Source organism: Phyllobates terribilis, unplaced genomic scaffold (assembly GCF_046119375.1).
Source record: "Phyllobates terribilis strain yellow unplaced genomic scaffold, ASM4611937v1 Scaffold_2__4_contigs__length_985480577, whole genome shotgun sequence".
Lineage (NCBI taxonomy): Eukaryota > Metazoa > Chordata > Amphibia > Anura > Dendrobatidae > Phyllobates > Phyllobates terribilis.
The window spans coordinates 478,466,873-478,490,142 of record NW_027362762.1 but is presented as its reverse complement, the minus strand read 5'-3'; the positions used below and the strand labels follow the sequence as shown (position 1 = coordinate 478,490,142).

The window sequence follows — 23,270 nt, the reverse complement described above, 5'->3', positions numbered from 1 at the left end:
TCTGGAGGAAACAAAGGTAGAAACAACAACAAAAAAACATTGCGGGAAACATTACAATACTGCACAAATTAGCTTCTAAAAAATTGCGTTTGGGAGATGGGAAACCCCTTTAAATTGAAAACAATAATAATGCAAATAAGACCTGGCAATACATATGCACCTGCCAGTGCATTCTTGACGAGGATTATTGATGGCAAATTCTGCCAGCGGTAAGTAGGATGCCCAATCCTCCTGATTTTCGGAGACGAAAAACCTGAGGTATGTCTCCAAGTTCTGATTGACCCGCTTGGTCTAACCATTCAACTGAGGGTGGAAGGCAGAGGAAAAGGAAAGCTGCACCCCCAGTCGAGAACAGAATGCCTTCCTGAAATTGGAAACAAACTGGGTCCCCTGATCAAACACCACATCGGAGGGAACCCCGTGAAGCTTCACAATCTCATTTATGAACACCTGAGCAAGTGTCTTAGCATTGGGAAGTGCAGGTAAAGCGACGAAGTGAACTATTTTTTTGAACCTATCTACTACTACCAAAACCACCGTTTTGCCTGCAGAAACCAGTAAGTCGGTAATAAAATCCATGGACAAGTGTGTCCATGGCCTGCTAGGGACAGGTAGCGGAAGAAGAGTACCAGACGGACGGGTGTGTGAAACCTTTGAACGAGCGCAAATGCTACAAGCAGCTACGTGTTCAATTACATCCCGATGCAACTCCGGCCACCAAAACAACGAGAGAGGAGGTCCGCGGTTTCCTTACCACCTGGATGCCCAGCAAGCACAGAGTTATGATGTTCCTTGATTACTTTACGGCGCAGATCAGGTGGTACTAATAATTTTCCTGAAGGGCAGGAGGCAGAGGCGTCCCCTTGAGCCTCCAGCACCTCACCCTCCAGTTCAGGAAAAAGAGCCGAAATAACTACCCCTTTCTGTAATAGGGTTCTCATGGTCACGACCACCAGGGAAGCTCCGGGACAAAGCATCAGCCTTGATGTTTCTGGCCCCTGGACGAAAAGTGACAACAAAATTTAACACCCGGTCATGAATCAGTCATCTCTTGGTTACGCTATATAGATGATGTGCTTTTTATTTGGCAGGGCTCCACGTCGCAACTAGACAAATTTCTCCATCATCTCAATAATAACAAATTGAACATCAAGCTAACTTATAAATACAGTCAGTCTCATATCGACTTTCTTGATTTATCTATTAATAGAATGGAAGATGGGAGGATCGGTACAGATATCTATCGTAAGGAGACCTCTACTAACTCTTTACTACATTTTACTTCGTCACACCCTCCAAAATTAAAAAGCTCAATTCCCATTGGCCAATATCTCAGAGCTCGTCGGATATGTTCGAGCGATGATAGATTTAATAATCAGGCTCAAGACCTCTCTAAAAGATTTTTAAGTAGAGGTTATAACATCCGAGATATTAATAAAGCATATATCACAGCTAAAAACTCCGACAGACAAAATCTTCTTGCCACAAATCAAAAGCCAAGGGGAAAGGAGTTTTCAGAAAACTCATACCCCAGATTCATAACTACCTTCAATAATAATTGGATAGATATCAAGAAAATTCTGACTAGACATTGGCCAGTTTTACTGACCGATAAAGATTTAAAATGTCAACTTCCCAACCGACCAGCGATGACCTGGCGGAAGTCAAATACACTGAGTGACCTACTAACTAATAGCCACTATATTCCACCAAAAAAACCCGCTCCTCTTTGGAAGTAAAGGCCCTCCCTGGGGCAGCTCCTCCTGTGGTAGGTGTTCGGTACGCAGATTCCTTCCAAAAGTGTCGCATTTCTGTAATTTCAATGGAGAAAAGTCCTTTCGCATTGTCCACCACATTACGTGTAACACTGAAGCAGTCGTCTATCACTTCACTTGCTCATGTGGATTAATCTATATAGGCATGACTACTTGGGCCTTAAAAGTACAGATACAGGAACATATAAAAGACATAAACAACGCTTCTTCATGTATTGATCCTCAATCTCTCAAAACGATACCTAAGCATTTTCTAGAAAATCATAAAGGTAACCCACGAGGTCTCACCGTCCGGGGTATCGACCATATATACATGGGCATAAGAGGTGGTAACATCAAAAAGAAGCTGCTTCAGAAAGAAACACGGTGGATTGTGCTATTGGACACCATCTCTCCAAAGGGGCTAAACGACATGGTTAGTTTCAAGTCTTTTTTCTAAAAATAAGTGCTGCGCTGTTTTAATACTTGACACCTCGTGTTTCCATTTTAATCACTAGACGTTTTTGTCTCTTATCTGAATAGGTTTTATCTTATATTCTTTCTGTTTGACTATTTATCCGACTTAGGTCTATAGTGTCACAGTAACGTGGAGGCATGGGCGGCCTGAAAGAGTTCCACTCACGTATCAACTCGTAAGGAGATATGATAGATGGATCACAACAATGAAACTGAAAATGGCCAATATAACCCCGGACAGACGATTTTGACAACAACAGTATTATGACAAGTATCATCCTAACAACAAAAAACTTTTAAGACCTTTCTAATAGAAGAAATATTCTTCGAATGATTACATCCAATAATTATTAAATAGATGTGAAAACTCTGTTTATTATGGGGGAATTATTGGTCTCTCCATAGGAAGAGACTCATGGGGATGTATGGTCATTTATTTGTTTATTATTTGTTTATTTGTTTATATTTCTCTGTTCAGCTGTAAGGTTTTCTTCTAAAATAGTGTTTTTCTTCGATTTATGGTCTTTGACCATTGTACCGCTTTCCTCTGATTGGCCATCTATTTATTTTCATGGCCACTCTCATGACTCATACACCTTGCGGTCTCCTACTTATTATCTGAGTAGTTACCCGGCTTTTTCTGAATAATGGTTGAATGTGAATTATATAGCTAATGGACATTGTACCCACTCCCTGACTGATTAATTATCATTATATCTATTTGTAAACAGGGGGTATACTCTATACAGGACTATCTATTCTTTATGCAAGAGAACACAGCATATTTAACCTTCTATTCATATATAACATCTTTTGCATTCTCCCCATGCTTGTGAGAGTACAGCGCTCTGCGACGCAGTGAAGTGGCCATTCCGTGCGTTCGCATAATGCTGCGTCTCCCATAGTTTTCAGCTCTCCCACAATGGCTCCCTGACACTCCATATACTGCAGCGTTATTTACCTCCGCGCGTGTATGTCTCCGCTCCGGCGGCGACCTGGGCAGACCGCGTTGCTACGGAAACAGAGGGGACCAGACATCCCCTCCCTAGCTGTAGGCGGCGTGTGTGTGTGCCTGCGTCATCGCTGGGGGCGGGGCCCTATCGCGCGGAGGATTTTGATTGCTGGACTCGCGTACATAAGGTGTCCTCCGTTCCCTGACAGCCACGCCTCCTGACGAAGCCATTTCCGGGCGAAATGCACGTCGAGGCTATCACACATCCCCAGCATCTCGCTTCAAGCTGCCCCAGATTCTGCCAATATGACCCAAGGTAATGTAAATAAATTTTATGGCGTCACTTTCTTTGATCTGTTCATGTGGGTGTCGCTATGGCATAACAATTGAGAGCATTGCTCAGTACTCTTCACTTAACCCCTTAAACATTTGACATCCCATACATAGGGGAAACTGTTATATGCCATATCCCCCTTTGCCTTTGGGTCCCACTAGTGGGAACTTTTTGACCTTAAACTACCGGGCTGGATCCGGACTAGGATTTTCATTCGACTATATTCTTGTATTACCTAGTTGGCAGCACAGACTTACACCTGTTACATATAGTATGCTGATCAAGGGATGTTAGTCCCTTTGCAGGAACTTCATCATCTCATCCTGCTTTCTCTAGCTGTCCTCTCCCCCCCTCCCTCCCCTCCTCTTTTCATACTCTTTTTTCCCCTATTTATATTTATTTAATTTGTGTAACAATATATAAATGCATATGTTTCAATAAAGTTTATATTTTATGATATAAATCCCTTTTCTGTCATTTCGGGACTACCAACAGGTAGATCGAGGTAATCATTTCTAACAAGGGTTCCCCCCCCCCCCCCTCTATTTTGTAACCTCTCTCTCCCAAAATGGGTCTTTTGTTGGTTTTAAAATTTAACCTAGTAAAGAACAGGGACCATCTGGCATGTCTAGGGTTGAGACGTTTAGCTGACTGGAGATATGACAGGTTTTTATGGTCAGTAATAGGATGGACAGCCTCCTCCAACCGGTGTCGCCATTCCTCAAACACCAATTTGATCGCCAAAAGTTCCCTATTACCCATGTCATAATTTCTCTCAGCTGAAGACAATTTTTTAGAAAAGAAGGCGCATGGACGCCATTTACCAGGGGACAAACCCTGAGGAAACACAGCCCCAACCCCAACATCCGAAGAATCAACATCCACAATAAAGGGTTGAGAAACATCGGGTTGACTGAGTATAGGTGCAGTGGCAAAATGATTCTTTAAGGAAGAAAAAGCCTGGAGGGAAGCATCCGACCATTTGGAAAAATCAGACCCCTTTTTAGTCATGTCAGTAAGCGGTTTCACTATAACAGAGTCATTTTGGATGAATTTCCTGTAAAAATTTGTAAAGCCCAGAAAACGTTGTAGGGCCTTCAGGTTCTCGGGACGTTCCCAGTCAAGGACTGCACGGATCTTCTCCAGATCCATCCGAAAACCTGAAGATGACAACAAGTACCCCAAAAACTGCACCTCCTGAACAGAAAAAACACATTTCTCTAGTTTGGCATAGAGTTTGTTATCCCTTAATATCTGGACCACCTGCTTAACATGCCCCCGATGGCTCTCAAAATCAGGTGAATAAACCAAAATATCGTCCAGATAGACCACCACAAAGCTCCCCACCAAATTATGAAAAATATAATTTATGAAATGCTGGAATACCGCAGGTGCATTGGTCAAGCCAAAAGGCATAACCAAACTCTCGAAATGACCTTCCGGGGTATTGAGCGCTGTCTTCCATTCATCGCCTTCTCTGATTCTAACCAGATTGTAGGCTCCCCTTAAATCCAACTTGGAGAAAACCTTAGCTCCCACAACAAATCAGGAATCAGAGGAAGAGGATATGGAGCACGTATGGTAATATGATTTAATTCCCAGAAATCTAAACAGGGACGTAGACCGCCATCTTTTTTCTTCGCAAAGAAGAACCCTGCCACTACGGGCGAGGATGAGGGTCTGATATGTCCCTTCTCCAGACTTTCCACAATGAAATCCTTCATGGCTTGTCTCTCAGGGCCAGAAAGATTATACAGTCTGGACTTGGGTAGTTTAGCTCTGGGGATCATTAATAGGAAAGTCATAAGCACAATGAGGAGGCAAATCCTGACACCCCTTCTCAGAAAAAACATCCTCAAAACCAGACAGAAAAGCAGGCAGAAACTCCGTAGAGACAGCAGCAATGAAAACATTCAGACAGTTCTCATGGCAGTAATCTCCCCATTCAATAATCTCCGTGCTCGGCCGGTTATAATGTCAGACCAGGTGTGAATGCAATACAGGGGGGAAAGGTAAAGGGAGCCTAGACACTAGGGAAAGGGGAAGTGGTGACCTCCTAAACTGGACTAGCGTCACCCTGTCTTCCCCTACTGTCCCTATACAGCCTCCGCAGCTGTCGCCGATCACGTGCCTCGCAATACTATCCCTGGCATAAGGCTACAACTGGGGTGGAAGGAGATGAGCACTAGTCAACCTCCGCTACCACTCTAAATACAAAAGGGGAAGACTACACAGGGAAATTACAACTTAGCTTTAGAAGAAACTGCAACAAGGCACACGGCCTCAAGACTTCAAAGAGGACGTGATGCTACTTCAGCCAAGCTCCAAGTAGGAATGAGTATAACCAGCGACGCCCACCTAGAGAGACCAGGTATATATACACCCAAGCCAGAGGGAGGTAGTCGCTGGGTCCTAAAGACAACCTCCTATCTAGGAAGCTGTCTGCAATGCCAAACGTGGAGATCTCCTACAGACCACTGCAGGGCTGTCACCTCCGGGACTATCCGCTCTATCCAGGACAGCTGGGACTAGAGATGAGCGAATGGATTCCCGGGTCTCTGGTCCAGCGTCCAGGTCAATGCTACCTGGCGGCTGGAGGGAGGCCGCAATTCTCGTATCTTCCGGGGCAACGCGATGTCATCTGTGCATCCTGCAGATGTCCGCACCAAACTACACAAGAACAATCTTCTCCCCTTTATTTGATGCGTTTTGGTGCAGATGTGAAGCCGCATTTTTAAAGGTGCTTTTTATAGTGCAGAAAATTTTTGCAATTAATGAAGTATCTGCGGTTTTTTTTAGGCTCCACATAGAAGCTTCTGAAGACGCTGCTGAACTCTTCGGTAGTGATGAGCGAGCCTGTATTGTTAACCCTTTCGGAGAACACGCTCGGGTGCTCGCAGAGTATTTTCGGCATGCTCGGCATGTATATTGGTGCCGCCGCGGCTGCATGTGTAACAGCTGTCTAACTACCGCTGCACATGAAGTTGCTGCAGCTCAAACGTAGATGCTGAGCACGCCGAAAATACTCTGCCAGCACCCGAGCGTGCTCGGCGAAAGGGTTAACAATACACGCTCGCTCATCACTACTCTGCGGTTTTGGAGCATTTCTCTCTATAGGCTTGTTCTGAAAAAAACGCATGAAGAAAAAAAACGCTGCTGCATTTTTAAGCGCAGAATCAAAGCTTTTCTGTACTATTAAAAAGCATTAAAAACTCTGCTTCATATCTGCCACAAAATCGCATCAAATAAGCGGAAAAACGCATAAAAGAAAGGCAGCAAACACACAATAGTCAGAGAAGATTGCTATTGCGCGGTCTGGTGCGGACACCTGCAGAAAAAAGAAGCAGAAAGAATGCAGCATTTACGCTACGTGTGAACGCGGCCTCAGCCTTACAGTTTTATTACATTTTTTATGGGTTTAATAGAGAAAAAATATCAATCGCGCCATTTTTTTCACGTCATTTACTGATCCCCGTAAATAATCTGATCGCTGTGTTCTGCGGGTCGTTACGATTACAGGGACACCAAATATGTCCATGTTATTTGCTGATTTGTGATGTTCGTTATTTTTTACAAAACACATTAAAAATGACTTTTTTTCATTATCAACTGTTTTTCTTTATTATTTTTTAGCAATTTTATAGGCTGAAAAAAATTCTTATTCTGCTGTGTACAATGTATGTATAAAAATACATTCAATGTACACAGCAGTGTATTTCTATCAGCCTAGGCAGAGCCTGCAGTACAGATCAAGTAGACAGAATTCTAGCAATGAGCTTGCGGCTCTGCAGGTTAAGTGTCTGTGTCAGTAATGTTATAAGATTGTGGGTTCAAGACCAGGTACTCACAGAAAAAAAAGCATATCTTTGTAATTGCTCATAAATTTACTAGTTTTATTTATAGGACCAAAAAAATCTTTTTCTTCTGCTCAGTATACAGGCACCATAAAAATACATTGTTATGCACAATGTATTTCTATGGAGATATATACTCTGCTTCTGGATTCATTGACTGCATTGTAGAGTCAAGTTCTCCTATGTTCACCATTGAGAGCTGTAGCTCAGTGGTCAGAGCTTAGAGCTACAGCTTGGTTATTCACTGACCAGTGAGTGGCCCCGCCCCCTGAGGAGGAGCTACAGAGCAACATCAGAGAGGTGAGTATAAGGCTATGTGCCCACGATGCAGAAAAAAAGCAGAAAATTTCTGCAGCATTTCTGCATCTCCCTGGCAGAAAAAAACGCATGCAGATTGTGCATGTGTTTTTCCTGCAGAATACATGCGGATCCACATGCGTTAATGTATGTGTTTCCGCATGCGGACTGACAAGCGCTTTCCAGGCGATAGCATCACTTGGAAAGTGCTTGACAACTAGGTCACACTGTATAAATCCATGCAAACAGCATGGATTTATATAGTGTGACCGTAAAAATAAAAAAATAAAGCTATACTCACCCCCGATGCTGCCGCGTGTGCTGTCGCGCTCGTCCTGGCTTCTTCCGGGTTGCCGGCATCTCGCGAGACAGCCTGCGGTCACATGACCGCGACGTCATCTCAGGTCCTGGAAGGAGAAGCGCTGCAGGGGCCGCCGGACAGGTGAATATAAACTTTATTATTTTATTCTTTTTTTCACAGGTACAATGGTACCCAGGTCTGGATGAGAGTCTCCTCTCCTCCAGAACTGGGTACCATCCGCACATAGAGACGCATAGAAGCCGCTTGTACAAATGTACAGACACGGATTCTATGCGTCTCAATGCAAGTCAATGGCGGGAGTTCCGCTGCGCTTCCGCAAAATTAATGAACATGCTGCGGATTTATGAGCGCTGCAGAAACGCTGCGGAAAAATCTGCAGCATGTGCATTGACATTGCGGAATGCCATTGGGTGCGGATTACCAAGCGTTTTTGATGCGTTTCCGCTGCGGAAATTCCGCAGCATAAACGCATGAAAAACGCATCGTGTGCACGCAGCCTAAATAGAACCTGGGAGAACAGCTGAGCTGTGACGGGACAGTCCCACAGAATACAGGACGGTTGGGAGCTATGCAGGTCTGATACTGAAGACCTATCCTGGACAACCCTTCTAATTAAAAATAAGCTAGTTCTGATGGGGAGTGTGTAACTCTTTTAGCTGTCTGTTTCTGACCTCCTCTGTACTGATTTGTGAACACAGACTTCATCAAAGTTGAGCTGAACTTTCCTGTGGTCACAAATCAGCTGAGAACATCTCAGAAGAAGACAGATAGGAGTTTCACACTCCCTGCCAGAACCAGCTTATTGATGCATGGTCAGTAAACTCATTCTGCAGCCAGCATTGTGAAGTGAAACAAAGAACTTAATAAAACCCAAATGCAGAAATTATTTTTGCATAAAAAAGACTTTAGGTAGTGCCTCCATTAGTCATATTGTGCCCAGCTGTTACTCATGACCTTAAAATTAGGTTGTATTTAAGTATAGTAGCATCAGCTTTCTAGTATTTCTAAGGGTATCTTACATACATCACAGGCTGGACTAGGGCATACCTCCCAACTTCTCAAGAACAGAAAGCGGGACAGATCATGCTCACCGCGGCAAATTTTGGCCACGCCCCAATCCACACCCATTTACTATTTCTTTCTCCCCTGGCAGGAGGAGTTGTCAGAGGGGCGGTGATAGTGAGGGAAATTCAGCAGACGCCCGGGACTGCAGGGGACAGACACAAATCCGGGACTGTCCTCTGTATCCAGGATGGTTGGGACTATAGATGAGAGGATCATTTCATGGGTCTCTGGTCCAGCGTCCTGGTCTCTAACCTTTCGGCATCCCCGGCGCACCTTTTGATCAACCAGGGCAAGCGGGACGTCATCTGTGCGTCCTGCTCATCTCTAGTTGGGACATGTAGGTTATTTTTTGTTCTTTCATTCAGAGTCTGAACCGCCAGAACTTTCTCATCTTTATGTAGCTTCACTCTATGACATCCGGCTTTTTTGTGTCTGTAAGGCCGTGTTCACATGTTGCAGAAATACTGTGTTTTTTGTTTTCTGCAGGATCCTCACCAAGTTACGAAATAACAATCTTCTCCCCCTTATTTGATGCGTTTTTAATGTGCCTTTTATAGTACAGTAAAACTTTGATTCTGCACTTAATAAAGTATCTGTGCTTTTTTTAGGCTCCACATAGAAGCATCTAAAGAAAAAAAAGCACCAAAACCGCACAGATCAGCAGCGTCCTTGGGGCACAGAGAGCGCCTTTTTTGTTAAAGCAGTTTTTATTAAGGATTTTTTACATAAATGGGGTAAAAGAAAAAGTGGGTGAGACGTATTATAAATGAACAGTAATATAGAAGCAAACAAGAACAAAGTAAAAGCAAAAAAGCTAAATTTAAAGAAATGAAAGATATAGGCAAAATAAAGGGTGGAAAGGGTTCAGGATGAGGGGGAAGGAAAAATATGGTTTATTAAGGAAAATGGGGAAAAAAGGTAAAAAGAAAAAAATTAAAGGGATAGAAGGAAAATGAAAGAGATTGGTATGTACAGGATAGGCAAGAGAAAGGGGTTACACATATAAGATACCTTATATATAAAACATTTAGGAGGTAGGAGGGGAAGAAAAGAAATGGGAAAGGCAAGGGAAGAAAAGGGAAAGGAAGAACACCGATAAAAACAGGTGGAGAGACAGGAATATAGAGAAATACTAACTTCTAAATAATGTAAAATACTGTTTGTTGAATTCTAATAGGGGACGCAGTTTTCATGAAATCACATCCACTTTGCTTCGACAGTTAAACACAGCAGAATTTTTATGCAAAAAAGGCAGCAGAAAATAAGCATAATTTACGCTACATGTGAACACAGTCTAAATTTACAAGCAAAATGGACATGATTCCATGAAATCTCCGCTCTCTGTTGGCTGAAGACGCTGCTGAACTCTGCGGTTTTGATAAATTTTTTCTCTATAGGCTTCTTCTGAAAAAAAAAAAGCATGACAAAAAAAATCGCTGTTACATTTTTAAGCGCAGAATCAAAGCTTTTCTGTACTATTAAAAAAGCATTAAAAACACGGCTTCATATCTGCTCAAAAGTCACATCAAATAAGCGGAAAAAGGCATAAAAGAAACACACCAATAATCATAGAAGATTGTTATTGCGTCATGTGGTGCATTTACGCTACGTGTGAACACGGCCTCAGCATTACAGTTTTATTACATTTTTTATGGGTTTAATAGAGAAAAATATAAATTACACCATTTTTTTACGTCATTTACCAATCCCCATAAATAATCTGATCGCTGTGTTGTGCGGGTTATTATGATTACAGGGACACCAAATATGTCTGTATTATTTGCTGATTAGTGATGTTTATTATTAAAAAAAAAAAAAAAAAAACGCATTAAAAATTACAATTTTTTTTCATAATTAAATGTTTTTCATTATTAGTTTTTAGTAATTTAATAGGATGAAAATATCTCTTATTCTCTCTCTAGAATACAAATACATATATTGTACGTAGCAGTGTATTTCTATCAGTTCAGTACAAGCTGCCTGTAGTCAGAGCCTGCAGAACAGATTGAGTACATAGAATCCGACGGTTGGGAGCTATGGACTAGGGGGGATATACAGGTGCATCTCACAAAATTAGAATATCATCAAAAAGTTAATTTATTTCAGTTCTTCAATACAAAAAGTGAAACTCATATATTATATAGAGTCATTACAAACAGAATGATCTATTTCAAGTGTTTATTTCTGTTAATGTTGATGATTATGGCTTACAGCCAATGAAAACACAAAAGTCATTAGTTCAGTAAATTAAAGTAATTATCAAAAAACACCTGCAAAGGCTTCCTAAGCATTTAAAAGGGTCCCTTAGTCTTTTTCAGTAGGCTCCACAATCATGGGGAAGACTGCTGACTTGACAGATGTCCAGAAGGCAGTCATTGACACACTCCACAAGGTCCCAGAGTTCCAATTTTCATTTGGAAATCAAGGTCCCAGAGTCTGGAGGAAGAGTGGAGAGGCACACAATCCAAGCTGCTTGAGGTCTAGTGTGAAGTTTCCACAATCAGTGATGGTTTGGGGAGCCATGTCATCTGCTGGTGTAGGTCCACTGTGTTTTATCAAGACCAAAGTCAGCGCAGCAGTCTACCAGGAAATTTTAGAGCACTTCATGCTTCCCTCTGCTGACAAACTTTTTGGAGATGGAAATTTCATTCTCCTGCAGGACTTGGCACTTGTCCACACTGCCAAAAGAACCAATACCTGGTTTACACACAACAGTATCACTGTGCTTGATTGGCCAGCAAACTCGCCTGACCTTAACCCCATAGAGAATCTATGGGGTAAGTGTCAAGAGGAAGATGAGAGACACCAGACGAGCTGAAGGCTTCTATCAAATCAACCTGGGCTTCCATAACACCTCAGCAGTGCCACAGGCTGACAGCCTCCATACCACGCCGCATTGATGCAGTAATTGATGTAAAAGGAGACTCGACCAAGTATTTAGTGCATTTACTGAACATACATTTCAGTAGGCCAACATTTCGGATTTTAAAATCATTTTAGAAGCTGTTGTCATAAAGTATTCTAATTTACTGAGATAATGACTTTTGTGTTTTCATTGGCTGTAAGCCATAATCATCAACATTAACAGAAATAAACACTTTAAATAGATCATTCTGTTTGTAATGACTCTATATAAAATATGACCTTTTTTTATTGAAGAACTGAAATAAATTAACTTTTTAATGATATTCTAATTTAGTGAGATGCACCTGTAGACATCACAGGACAGGCTGGGGGAATATAGATATCACAGGATGGGCTGGGGATATATAGACATGACTGTCGCAGAGTGCATCTTCTTCCAGTCACCACTGTACTTACAAGAGCTTCAATCAGCAAGATATCTTGAGTAAACAGTATTTACTTCATACTGGTTAAACATGAGATACAATTCAGTGTCACACAGTCCGTGTGTTGCTGACATAACACATTCAGGAAAGGAAAAAAAACACAGGAAGTAAAAACAACCAACAATTGAGAGCTTTCCTCCCACATTACAGCAAGCATATAACGTTACACACTATCGCCATCTGCTGTCTGGTTAGTATAAAGTCCTCCTTTCACTTATAATAAGTTCTAATCTGTTGCATATGCCAACAATGACAGTACGTGTTGGGACTGCCGCTGCTATCAGTGGGACTAGAGTCCGGAGCACAGGGCGCACCGACTCCAAGGTATGTAAGCATCTTCAGTGCACATGCCACCGTATTCTGTACTGAACGCTGCGTGTGGGTGCTTGCAGTCTCAGGAGCAATTAAATGGCCCACGGCAAGCAAAACACGGCCACAGGCCCAAGCACTGTGGTCTTCTAGAATCTGCCCAGGGACTGCAAAAATGGACACCTGCGGGGATCCGGCTGTCAATCAGCATGACGCAGGCAGTGATGCCCCATCGACAGAGCAGCCCGGAACTTAGCAACTATCTGCTTGTTAATCTTTAGGCATATCGTAAAAAAAAATAGTCATGCTCTTAGATTTTTATTACCAGGCATGTAGTTCTAGTATTTGACCACTAGGTGGCGACATTATACAGTGAACAGGTGTCACACTTGTACTACTCCAGCTATCCATTGGTCAGAGATGAGCATGCCCAGACCCACTTGTGACTGCAGGAAGTGTAAACTTGAGATAAGTTCATGCTGAAGTTTGTCCTGCAGAACTGCCTGATATTCTGCCCAGTGACAGGTAATGTCTGCATTGCTCTGCTTATAAATGCCCTGTTTGCTCTATTTGCTGTAATAATAGAAGAACAATGCCTTGTGTCTATAAGCTGCTGTATCAATAGTTTATCTGTTTGCTACTTGTGTCTCTGGCTGCAGTGAAATCTCAGAATTTCATGACAGTCGTCAGGTTTCATGTGTTCTAGGGTGTTCTTGTCATTGAGATAAAAACAAGGTTTATTAGTAATGTAGCAAATGTGTATGATAATCATGTCAGATGTATCCGTATGATGCACCATTGATAGTGCGGCATACATTTTCCCTATGGAACTGCGCATTGATCGGCAGCTAGTTGCTAACTATGCACCGTTCTCGGCCACAGACCGCTTCTCTTGGCGATTCTCCTGCTTCCTGTGATGTCACATTGACGGAGCAATTTCTTGTCTTCTGCTCTGCTGATGAGGCATCACTGCCCTTATCATGCTGATTGACAGCCGATTCAGCCTAAGGCAAGGGTCACATGAGCTTATAGTCTCTCATCTGAAACAATCTGCCGATTATGCAAATCAAACTCTGATCATTGTTTGATCATAGTGTGATCTTCTATATTCTGTCAGTCCATTAAAATTGGACTGCACTCAGATGTCATCCGAGTGCAGTGTGATGTTTTCCACAAACTCGTTGACTTGAATGGCCGAGTGCGATCTGATCAGAACAAAATCGGACATGCTGCATTTTTTTCCTCGGGCCACCTCGGTTTGAGGAAAAAATTGGACATGTGAACGAGCAATAACACAGCAGGAAGCAGGCTGCCAATTAGCATGTATTCGGCAGTGAAGACCTGTCGACAGAGCAGAGCGTAAGAGACGTCACAGGAAGCAGTAGAATTGCTGGCAAAAGCAGTCTGTGACCCCTCTGAGCCACTCGGTAGCACAGGCAGGTAGTTAGCAACTACCTACTGATAAGTGGTGGTCACGCATATCCCCTTTAATAATGTGCTATTGTTTGGTGTCAAATATAGGTTTACATTGGGGCCACAAAAAAAGGAACTATTATGTTAAAAAATTCATGCTGCACCATCTATCAATAGTGCATCGTACTGATACATGTGACATAATAATAATTTTTATTTATATAGCGCCAACATATTCCGCAGCACTTTACAATTAAGCGGGGACATGTACAGACAATAAATTCAATACAAGGTGAGACAGTTGAACAGTTACATCAGGAGTGAGGTCCCTGCTTCAAGCTTACATTCTACAAGGAAATGGGGGGACACAATAGGTGAAAAGTGCTCGTTATTTCAGGTCAGGCAATTATAATAAATAGGGATTTTCATATAAGACTGCATGATCCAGTCATCAGCCAGTATGTTCAAGTGCAATACTCAATTACCGAGTGCAGTTATCGTGTGCATGGAGGGTGTAGAGACAGATGAATAGTAGGGTATAGATTCAGAATAATATTTAGAAAGTGGGAACAGGGGAAAGTTAGTTTACTGAGTTGAAGTGGTAGGCTTGTTTAAAGAGATGGGTTTTTAAAGCGCGCTTGAAGACGTGGGGGCTAGGCATCAGTAGGGGTTGATCATTCCAGAGAACTGACGCAGCACGAGAGAAGTCTTGGAGACAGAGGTGCGAGGTTCAGATTATGGGGGATGTCAGTCTTAGGTCATTTGTAGAATGGCGGGCACGTGTAGGGCGATAGAGGAGATATAAGACGGTGCAGAACTGTGGAGAGCTTTGTGGGTGAGAGTGATGAGTTTATATTGGACTCTGTATGGGTAACCAGTGTAATGACTGGCACAAGATGGAGGCATCGGTGAAGCGGCTGGACAGAAATACGACCCTGGCTGCCGCATTCAGGACGGATTGGAAAGGAGAAAGTTTGGTAAGAGGGAGACCGATCAGAAGAGAGTTGCAGTAGTCCAGACGACAGTGAATAAGAGCGACAGCAAGAGTTTTAGCAGTTTCAAAGGAGAGAAAAGGTCGGATTCTGAAGATGTTTTTAAGATGCAGGTGACAAGAGCGAGTGAGTGATCGGATATAGGGAGTAAAGGAAAGGTTAGTGTCGAATATGACCCCAGGGCAGCGGGCGTGCTGCTTGGGAGTTATGGTTGAACCCTCCAAGGTAATTTCGTGTTAGGTAGAGTTAGGTTAGTAGAGGGGAGAAAAACAAGAAGTTCCGTTTTGGAGACATTCAGTTTAAGATAGAGGGAGGACATGATGCTAGACACAGCAGACAGAGAATGGTATTTTGTATTAGGGTAGGGGTGATGTCAGGGGAAGAAGTGTATAATTGGGTGTCGTCAGCATAGAGATGATACTGGAACCCAATCTGCTGATTGTTTGTCCAATAGGGGCAGTATATAGAGAGAAGAGGAGGGGGCTTAGGACTGAGCCCTGCAGAACCACGATAGTAAGGGGACGAACAGAGGAAGACGAGCCGGCCAAAGATACAGTGAAGGAGCGGTCAGAGAGATATGAGGAGAACCAGGAGAGAACAGTGTCTTTGTGACCAATAGAGCGGAGCATAGTGTGGAGGAGCTGGTGATCCACAGTGTCGAATGCTGCAGAGAGATCCAGGAGAATCAGCAGGGAGCAGTGACCATTAGATTTAGCTGTTAGTAGATCATTAGAGACTTTAGTGAGGGCAGTTTCAGTGTGAGGAGCGGAAACCGAATTGTAAAGGGTTGAGGAGAGATTATCTGAGAGATAGCGGAGTAGTCGAGAGTGGACCAGGCGTTCCAGGAGTTTAGAGATGAAGGGAAGATTAAAGACCGGTCTGTAGTTAACAGCGCAGTTCTGGTCCAGGGATGGCTTTTTACTTAACATGACTGTCATATAAATTTACTACATGCACTAATTATGAGCTGGGAGAGATGGTTGCATGGCAGAACAGACAGGTAGTTAGCAACTACCCCCCGATAAGTGCTTATTCTTATAGGGAAAAAAGTCCCAAATAACAACTTTAATAATAATTTGTGTTTTAAAAATGAATAACGTATTACTCCTCTTAACCTTATAACATGTGTTACAGTCACCTGATCACTGCAGTCTATCATACGCCGCAGATGTCAAGGGACTGAAAAACAGAACATGGGGGGCATAGGGCATGGTCAATCGCATGTGACAAAGTCATCATAACTTACACCACTAAAGTGGCATAAACTATGCTACAAATGTACGCCACCACCTGGTTGGAGCATCATTTCTGGTGGAGGTGCATAACAGTTATAAGACGCGAAAAATTAATTGAGATGCTGACATCTCATAATAAATTTGGCGCATATTACTCCCGTGCTCCCTTCTTTAAGACTGGAGTACAAAACGCCATCTTAATGAATCAAGCCTTAAGTCTGCAGTATATAGTCCTCACAGAGGGGGAGGGTTCACACTAGCTGATGGCAGCCGATAACTGACTGCTGATTATCTACTGATCGGCCGTTATTTAATAGGATGTTTAGACTGGTCAACCATACTTCCACGCATAAAGAGCAATTAGTAACACTCGTTCTGTGCGCATAAACTATCATGGTTCTCGGTAGCACATTGTCCTGTTTACACAGGATTCTGTACTGCCCAGAATTATTTAAGCAAGCTTAAAAATAAATTTAACTGATGAACAAACATTTTGCTCATTCTTCGGCTGATTGGTAGTCTGATTACATTGGCTGATTATCAGCAAACGAGCGTTCCTAGGGACACTCATTCCCAATAATCAGCCCGTGAAAAGTGACCCTAAGTTTCTGCCTCAAGTTGTGGGAGGCAGGGTGCATCCTCAATCGTGTAAAAGAGGCAGTACTGAACTCCCCGAGTGCTAAGTGAAGGGGACATATGACTGTAAGAAGGTTGGGACTGGCAACGTCTGTACTAGTTATTATGTATATTAATGTAGGCTGGGTTTTTATTACAGTAAGGAGGATGGAGTTTATGAAAAGATGTAACTTCCTGTCTCACTGTCTCTTCCTCTTTTTCTCAAAAGAAGAAGTGGCAAAAACATTTCTAAATCCTCAGGAGTATAAGGCTATATGCACATGGCTTATTTGAGCCGCGGATTTTTCCCAGGCTGTGCTGTATTAGGAAACCGCCAGCAGTGGTTCTCCGTAAGAGGCTTTGCTGTTGGTTTTTGGTTCACTACTGCCAATGTCTTTTTTTACTCTATATTGTCAACTTGCGTTTTTTTCCCATTCATTTGAATGTGTGAAAAATGCTTCAAAATCCCCGGATTGCTGCCTGCCGATTGCTGTATGTAGGCACCTGGGGGATCTTATGATATCCGTGAATCTCGAATATTCTTGCCTAGCATTTCACCTAACTCTTACTGTAGTCATGAGCTTTAATTAACGCTGTGGCCGCAAAACTGGGTTCGAACGTAAGGGCCAACGGGGCCATAGACTGTAATGATGCAGACAGAGCGAACGTGTGCTCTGATTTACACCATTTTCAGGAGTGTACGCCTGCAGGAGGCAGACACTCAGGTGCAGTCTACTACATCTGAGTGTCTGCCTCCTGTAGGCGTTCAGTCCTGAAAATGGTGTAAATCAGAGCACACGTTCGCTCTGTCTGCATCATTACAGTCTATGGCCCCATCAGTGCACACGTTTTGCAGGGGGGGGTTTGGACGTATGCCCCGACAGTACCCACAAACGCAATGTGAAAGCACCTTTATAAATATTGTGCAATGGCCATGTTGGAAATGCACTTTGGTAATGGTAATCACTCGGACAGCAGGGAGTTAATGAGGGAACTCATTACAGATTGCCGTTATCCGGTGAAGCAAGCTGGCAACACCAGTCCAGAGGAGAGTGATAGTCACAGCATTGTGATTACTGCATGGAGTCAGAGATAGACCTGTGAATAAACGAACACTGTTTCAAAGAGTAACTGAAGTTTTAACTTTTTTTAATACCTTTGTCCAACATGAAAAGTTATGAAACTTTGCAAATCACTTTATAAAGGAATATGTCTTCATTCTTGTAAAGAAAGATTGTTTGTAAATGTCTTCCAGTTCCCTGCTTTTCCCCCAGTTTATTTCCCTGAATTTAACTTCATTAATATCAGAACTAACTCATTTGGAGTACAGATGATGGCAGTGATGGGACAGCTCAGCACCTGTGTCTCACTAATTCTGGAGATAAACTGCTGCAGGACACTGTTCTGATAAACAGAACACTCAGAGGAGAAGACAGGTGCTGAGCTGACTCTTTCACTGCCATCATCTGTACTCCAAATAAGTACGTTCTGTTCAAAATGCAGCTGAAGGCAGGAAAATAGATAGGGGAAAAGCAGAGGTTTGGAAGCACTTGCATGCATTTTTTTACTGGAATAAAGACAGATCCCCTAATAAAGTGATTTGCAGCGTTTCATAACTTCACATGCTGGACAAAATGACTTAACTAAACTTAGAAACTTTTTTTTTTTTTTTAAGATCTGGTATCTTCATGCCTTGCATTGCCCTCCCTCTACCAACCAGGGTGTGCTGATCAGAGTGTTACCCGCCTCCCTGTCCAGTCCTTACACCTAATTTGTTTGAAATAAAAAGCGTAGTATTGTATGTGGCTTATTACTGGAATCCATGGGTCTCAATATGATCAGAGCTTAAAAAGAAAAGGCTTAAAGTTCTTTCTGTGTGGAGATAGAAGAGAGATCCCAAATGGGAATCCCATCAATGGGTTGTAATGAAAGGAGCTTTGTAATGGATGCGGTCTTTTCATTCAATTCATTCAAAACCCCTGCAGCGGCTACAGCCCTATGCCCCCCCCCAAAGGACAAAACAAAGCTGCAATATGGCCGCGTGCACGTGAGTCCTGGGGTTGCGCGAGTGTGAACCTGATGCAACCAACTGGCTCTGATGGCATACAGTGTTACAGAGCGATACTATACACTGCCGCACCGCTTATAAGAATAGATGAGGATCAAAGGTGAGCGCACTGTAAATGACAGTCATCAATAAAACGATTTTATTGACTGTAGTTGAAAGGTTACGGGTATTTATATCTGTTATCTGGTCCTGAAATCATCTCAATATATAAAGTACAAGTTATCCGATGTCCCAGCTGCAATGTAAACTTTTTATTCTAGTTTTTATGCTGTAATTTTACTGATATAGTGACTTGTGCAAACATGGCTGGAGATATGGAGTCACTTATATTTTTCTATTAGTAGAAAATAATGGGGCTGAGTTATGAGGACCTTCTCAGCTCACCTTTGAGGCGTAGGGGTTGATACAGGGTGTTACTGTTTTAGAAAACTAATTACCATATACCATATTGGGGATTTCTAAATTATTAAATGTATATCCCCCACTCAGGGTCCTCATTAACGCAGACAGATGGGCTACAACAGTGCCTCTCACTCCCTTCACATGTTCTACATACTTTACAATTGAATTATTTGACCTTTAAGGGAATCTGTCACCAGGTTTTTGCCACCTAATCTGAGAACTGCATAATGTAGGGGCGGATACCCTGATTCTGGTGATGTGTCACTTACTGGGCTGCTTAATGTGGTTTTGGTGAAATCATTATTTTATCAGCAAGAGATTATCACTAGAGGACTAGTGAACCTGCTGCCATGTAATCCTCCATATTCATGAGCTCTGTATAACCCCACCTCTACCAATGATTGGCAGCCTTCTGCCTATGCACAGCGTACACATAAATCTATCAGTGGTGTTATACAGAGCTCAGCAGTCACATCTCCACCAGAACCTGCTCCTGAGACTGCTTCTGTTGCCAGGTGCCGCCATATTCATGGGATCATAGCTGCACCCCAAACCCAGACGAAATAACACAAAGCAGAACTTGGCAGAAAAGGCTGCGGTCTTTATTTAGGGTTTACAATTAAATTAATAAATACTAATTAAAACATTCAATTCATCTCAAACCCAATAAATAACATATTCAATCACATTAAGACCAATGTCCATTTAGCGTTAGCTAAGCGACCACCCTCCAAGAAACACCGCGATGATACAAAGCTTCAGCCATAGGGCGGGCGGCATGATGTCCTTCTTTCAGCTCCTGAGGAAAACTGCCTGGGTATCAGCATGCAGTAGGGGTTAAGTAGCTGTCCTTGGAACCGCCAATATACCCTCCTGCCAATCAGCATCTTGAAGTCAGGGAGAAGTAAATCACATGACCGAGGACTAAAACCTGTGAATGATAAGACCCAAATAACAACATTAACCCTATCACCACTAAAGGGAAGAGATGGCATAAGACAGGAGAGCCCTGTGACGTGCAGTTGCCACAGCCAAATCCTGCACCTGCGCACTTCTCTTTTTAGGCAAGGCGCACTTCTTCCTCCCTTTTATGTTCATTGTAGAGCAGGGATCTTGTGCGCAGGCGCCAGCTAGTGACTGTGACTTCCGCTCCAGTGACCTCCGGCGTGCGCAACAATGAGGTTTGCTCCCCACTTCCTCCCAACATCGTCTTCGTTAGAAATTATATGTTTTATGTATACACGTGTATATGTATGTGTGGTGTTTATTAAAAGGATACTATACTGACCCATCATGTCAGGGCAACGTTTTGATCCAACAGTGGAGACCTTTTTCAAGCAGTGAATCATTATATCATGGTTATATAAATAGGTGATCTAATCAAATAATAATTAATATACAAATCCATTTTTACAAAGTACAAAAGTGCATAGTGCAATATGCCTGTGTCACAATACCTATAATTTCTCCAAAAAACATGCATCATGTATAAACAATCATTATATTCTCATATTCTCCCTTAATTAATATATTTAATACATGTGTGCATAATATACAATAATGTCTATGACTCATCCCACCTTTCATAATATAGGAATATGTCTGCACGTGGACGCGCTACTCCCGACGTCCGGGGAAGTTACACAGCGTATGCCCGCAATCCATATAAGGAAACTGTACTAATTGCTTCTGCGCATGCGCGGTCACCATGTTGTAGTCCAAATCGCCATCTGTCTGTGCACAACTACACTGTAATTAGCTCGCGCATGAGCAACTAATTGCCAAAGTATAGAACGCCATATTACTGAAGGGTAAATCAGTAACAATATAGGTATATTTTTTTGACGAAACCTCATATAAACCTCCAAAATAGTGTTCTGTCATCCTAAATGATACTCCATTATATCCCTTTATAGGGCTTCTAAATCTGTAATCTTTTACAGGGGAACACACCTATTTAACTATATCTGTCTACAATCATATGATATTCATCTCATAAACTCTAAATCTTATAATCTATCATTTTGTTACATGAAAAAAACAAAAATCAATGGTCCTACAGAAAAAAGGCTAAACAAATATTCTACAATCCTTGATAGGTTTATTCAAAAATTAGTTTCTTTGCATGGTGGAGTGAGTCATGTTTCACAAAAGTTGTTCGAGAAATGAAAATCTGTGAAAACATATAAAAGTGTTATGATTAAAATAGTAATATTAAAATCAAGTTCTTTATACTGTCATGTATGAGAAAATTACATTTATCTTTATATTAATGTATGTAGTTTAAAGTCCACATTAAGGCCATTAGGCTTTAAAGATCCCAATCTATAGATCCATTCCAACTCTGTCTTTTTAAGTAACTTCTCACAATTACCACCCCTTCTCAAGGGGGGAACATGGTCTATAATATAAAATTTAAGATCCCTCTCTTTGTGTCCTACTTCTGCAAAATGTTTTGGAACTGGTAAATCCAATTTCTTTTTCCGTATTGTGTACCAATGATGGTATCATTTAGGGTGACAGCACACTATTTTGGAGGTTTATATGCTGTTATATGAGGTTTTGTCATAAAAATATACCTATATTGTCAAATACAGGACTGGCCCTTCAGTAATATGGCGTTCTATACTTTGGCAATTAGTTGCTCATGCGCGAGCTAATTACGGTGTAGTTGTGCACAGACAGATGGCGATTTGGACTACAACATGGTGACCGCGCATGCGCAGAAGCAGTTAATACAGTTTCCTTATATGGATTGCGGGCATGCACTGTGTAACGTCTGGGACGCTGGGAGTAGCGCGTCCACATGCAGACATGTCTTCCTATATTATGAATGGTGGGATGAGTCATAGACATTATTGTATATTATGCACAAATGTATTAATTATGTTAATTGAAGGAGAATATGAGAACATGATTGTTTATACATGATGCATGTTCTTTGGAGAAATTATAGGTATTGTGACACATTGACATATGTGACATATTGCACAATATTCACTTAATTGCACTTTTGTACTTTGTAAATATGGATTTGCATATTAATTATTATTTGATTAGATCACCTATGTGGGGAGAGCACCTTAGTGCTGTGCACGCCGGAAGCCAGTGGAGCGGAAGTCACAGTGACTCCCCAGCACCTGTGCACAAGATTCCTGCTGTACTATGAACATAGAAGGGAGGAAGAAGTGCGCAGGGGCGAGATTTGGCCTCTGCAACTGCACGTCACAGGGCACTGTGACGTGCAGGGGTGGGGGGAAACATTATAATTAACAAAGGAGGTGGGGATTTCTTCCAGGCCTGCAAGGCCTTAGAAACCTTAAAGAATTAAAAGAAATTTCACAGCAACAAGACCTCTTATATGAGGCATATAGGTAGGTATAGATTTACATTTCTATCACCTGTGTGCCTATATTAGTAGGTCAGATAAGTGCCAGGGGTGACAGATTCCCTTTAAAGTTCCATAGAGAGACTAAGTAAAAAAAGTTAAAAAAGAATTGTGAACACTGTAAAAGAAAAAAAAAAAATTAGAAACTTGGCAAAAGCTATGCTTTTTCATCATACCGTCGAACAAAAAGTGGAATATAAAGCGATTAAAAAGTCGAACGGAAATAAAAATGGTATCGCTGAAAATGTCATCTTGTCCCACAAAAAATAAGCTGCCATACAGCTCCATCAGCAGAGAAATAAAAAAGCTATATCACTGAGTTTTATTGTGTAAAAGCGGCAAAACAAAAAAAAATTATATAAATGTGGTACTGCTGTAACGAAGAGTAAAGCTGCCTTATCAATTTTATCATATGGTGAATGGCATAAAAAAAGCAATTCCTG

The 23,270-nt window shown here is 42.0% G+C and overlaps 1 protein-coding gene across 2 annotated transcripts in view; it reads left to right on the top strand.

Annotated features, from left to right (window-relative positions):
- The first annotated feature begins 13,105 nt into the window (after positions 1 to 13,105).
- Positions 13,106 to 23,270, top strand: part of LOC141217402 (ultra-long-chain fatty acid omega-hydroxylase-like) — a 66,083-nt gene continuing 55,918 nt past the window's right edge. For both annotated transcript variants that reach the window (XM_073665804.1, XM_073665802.1), the window contains exon 1: positions 13,106 to 13,239. The gene's annotated coding sequence lies outside the window, so the exon portion shown is untranslated. The remainder of the gene's footprint in view (positions 13,240 to 23,270) is intronic.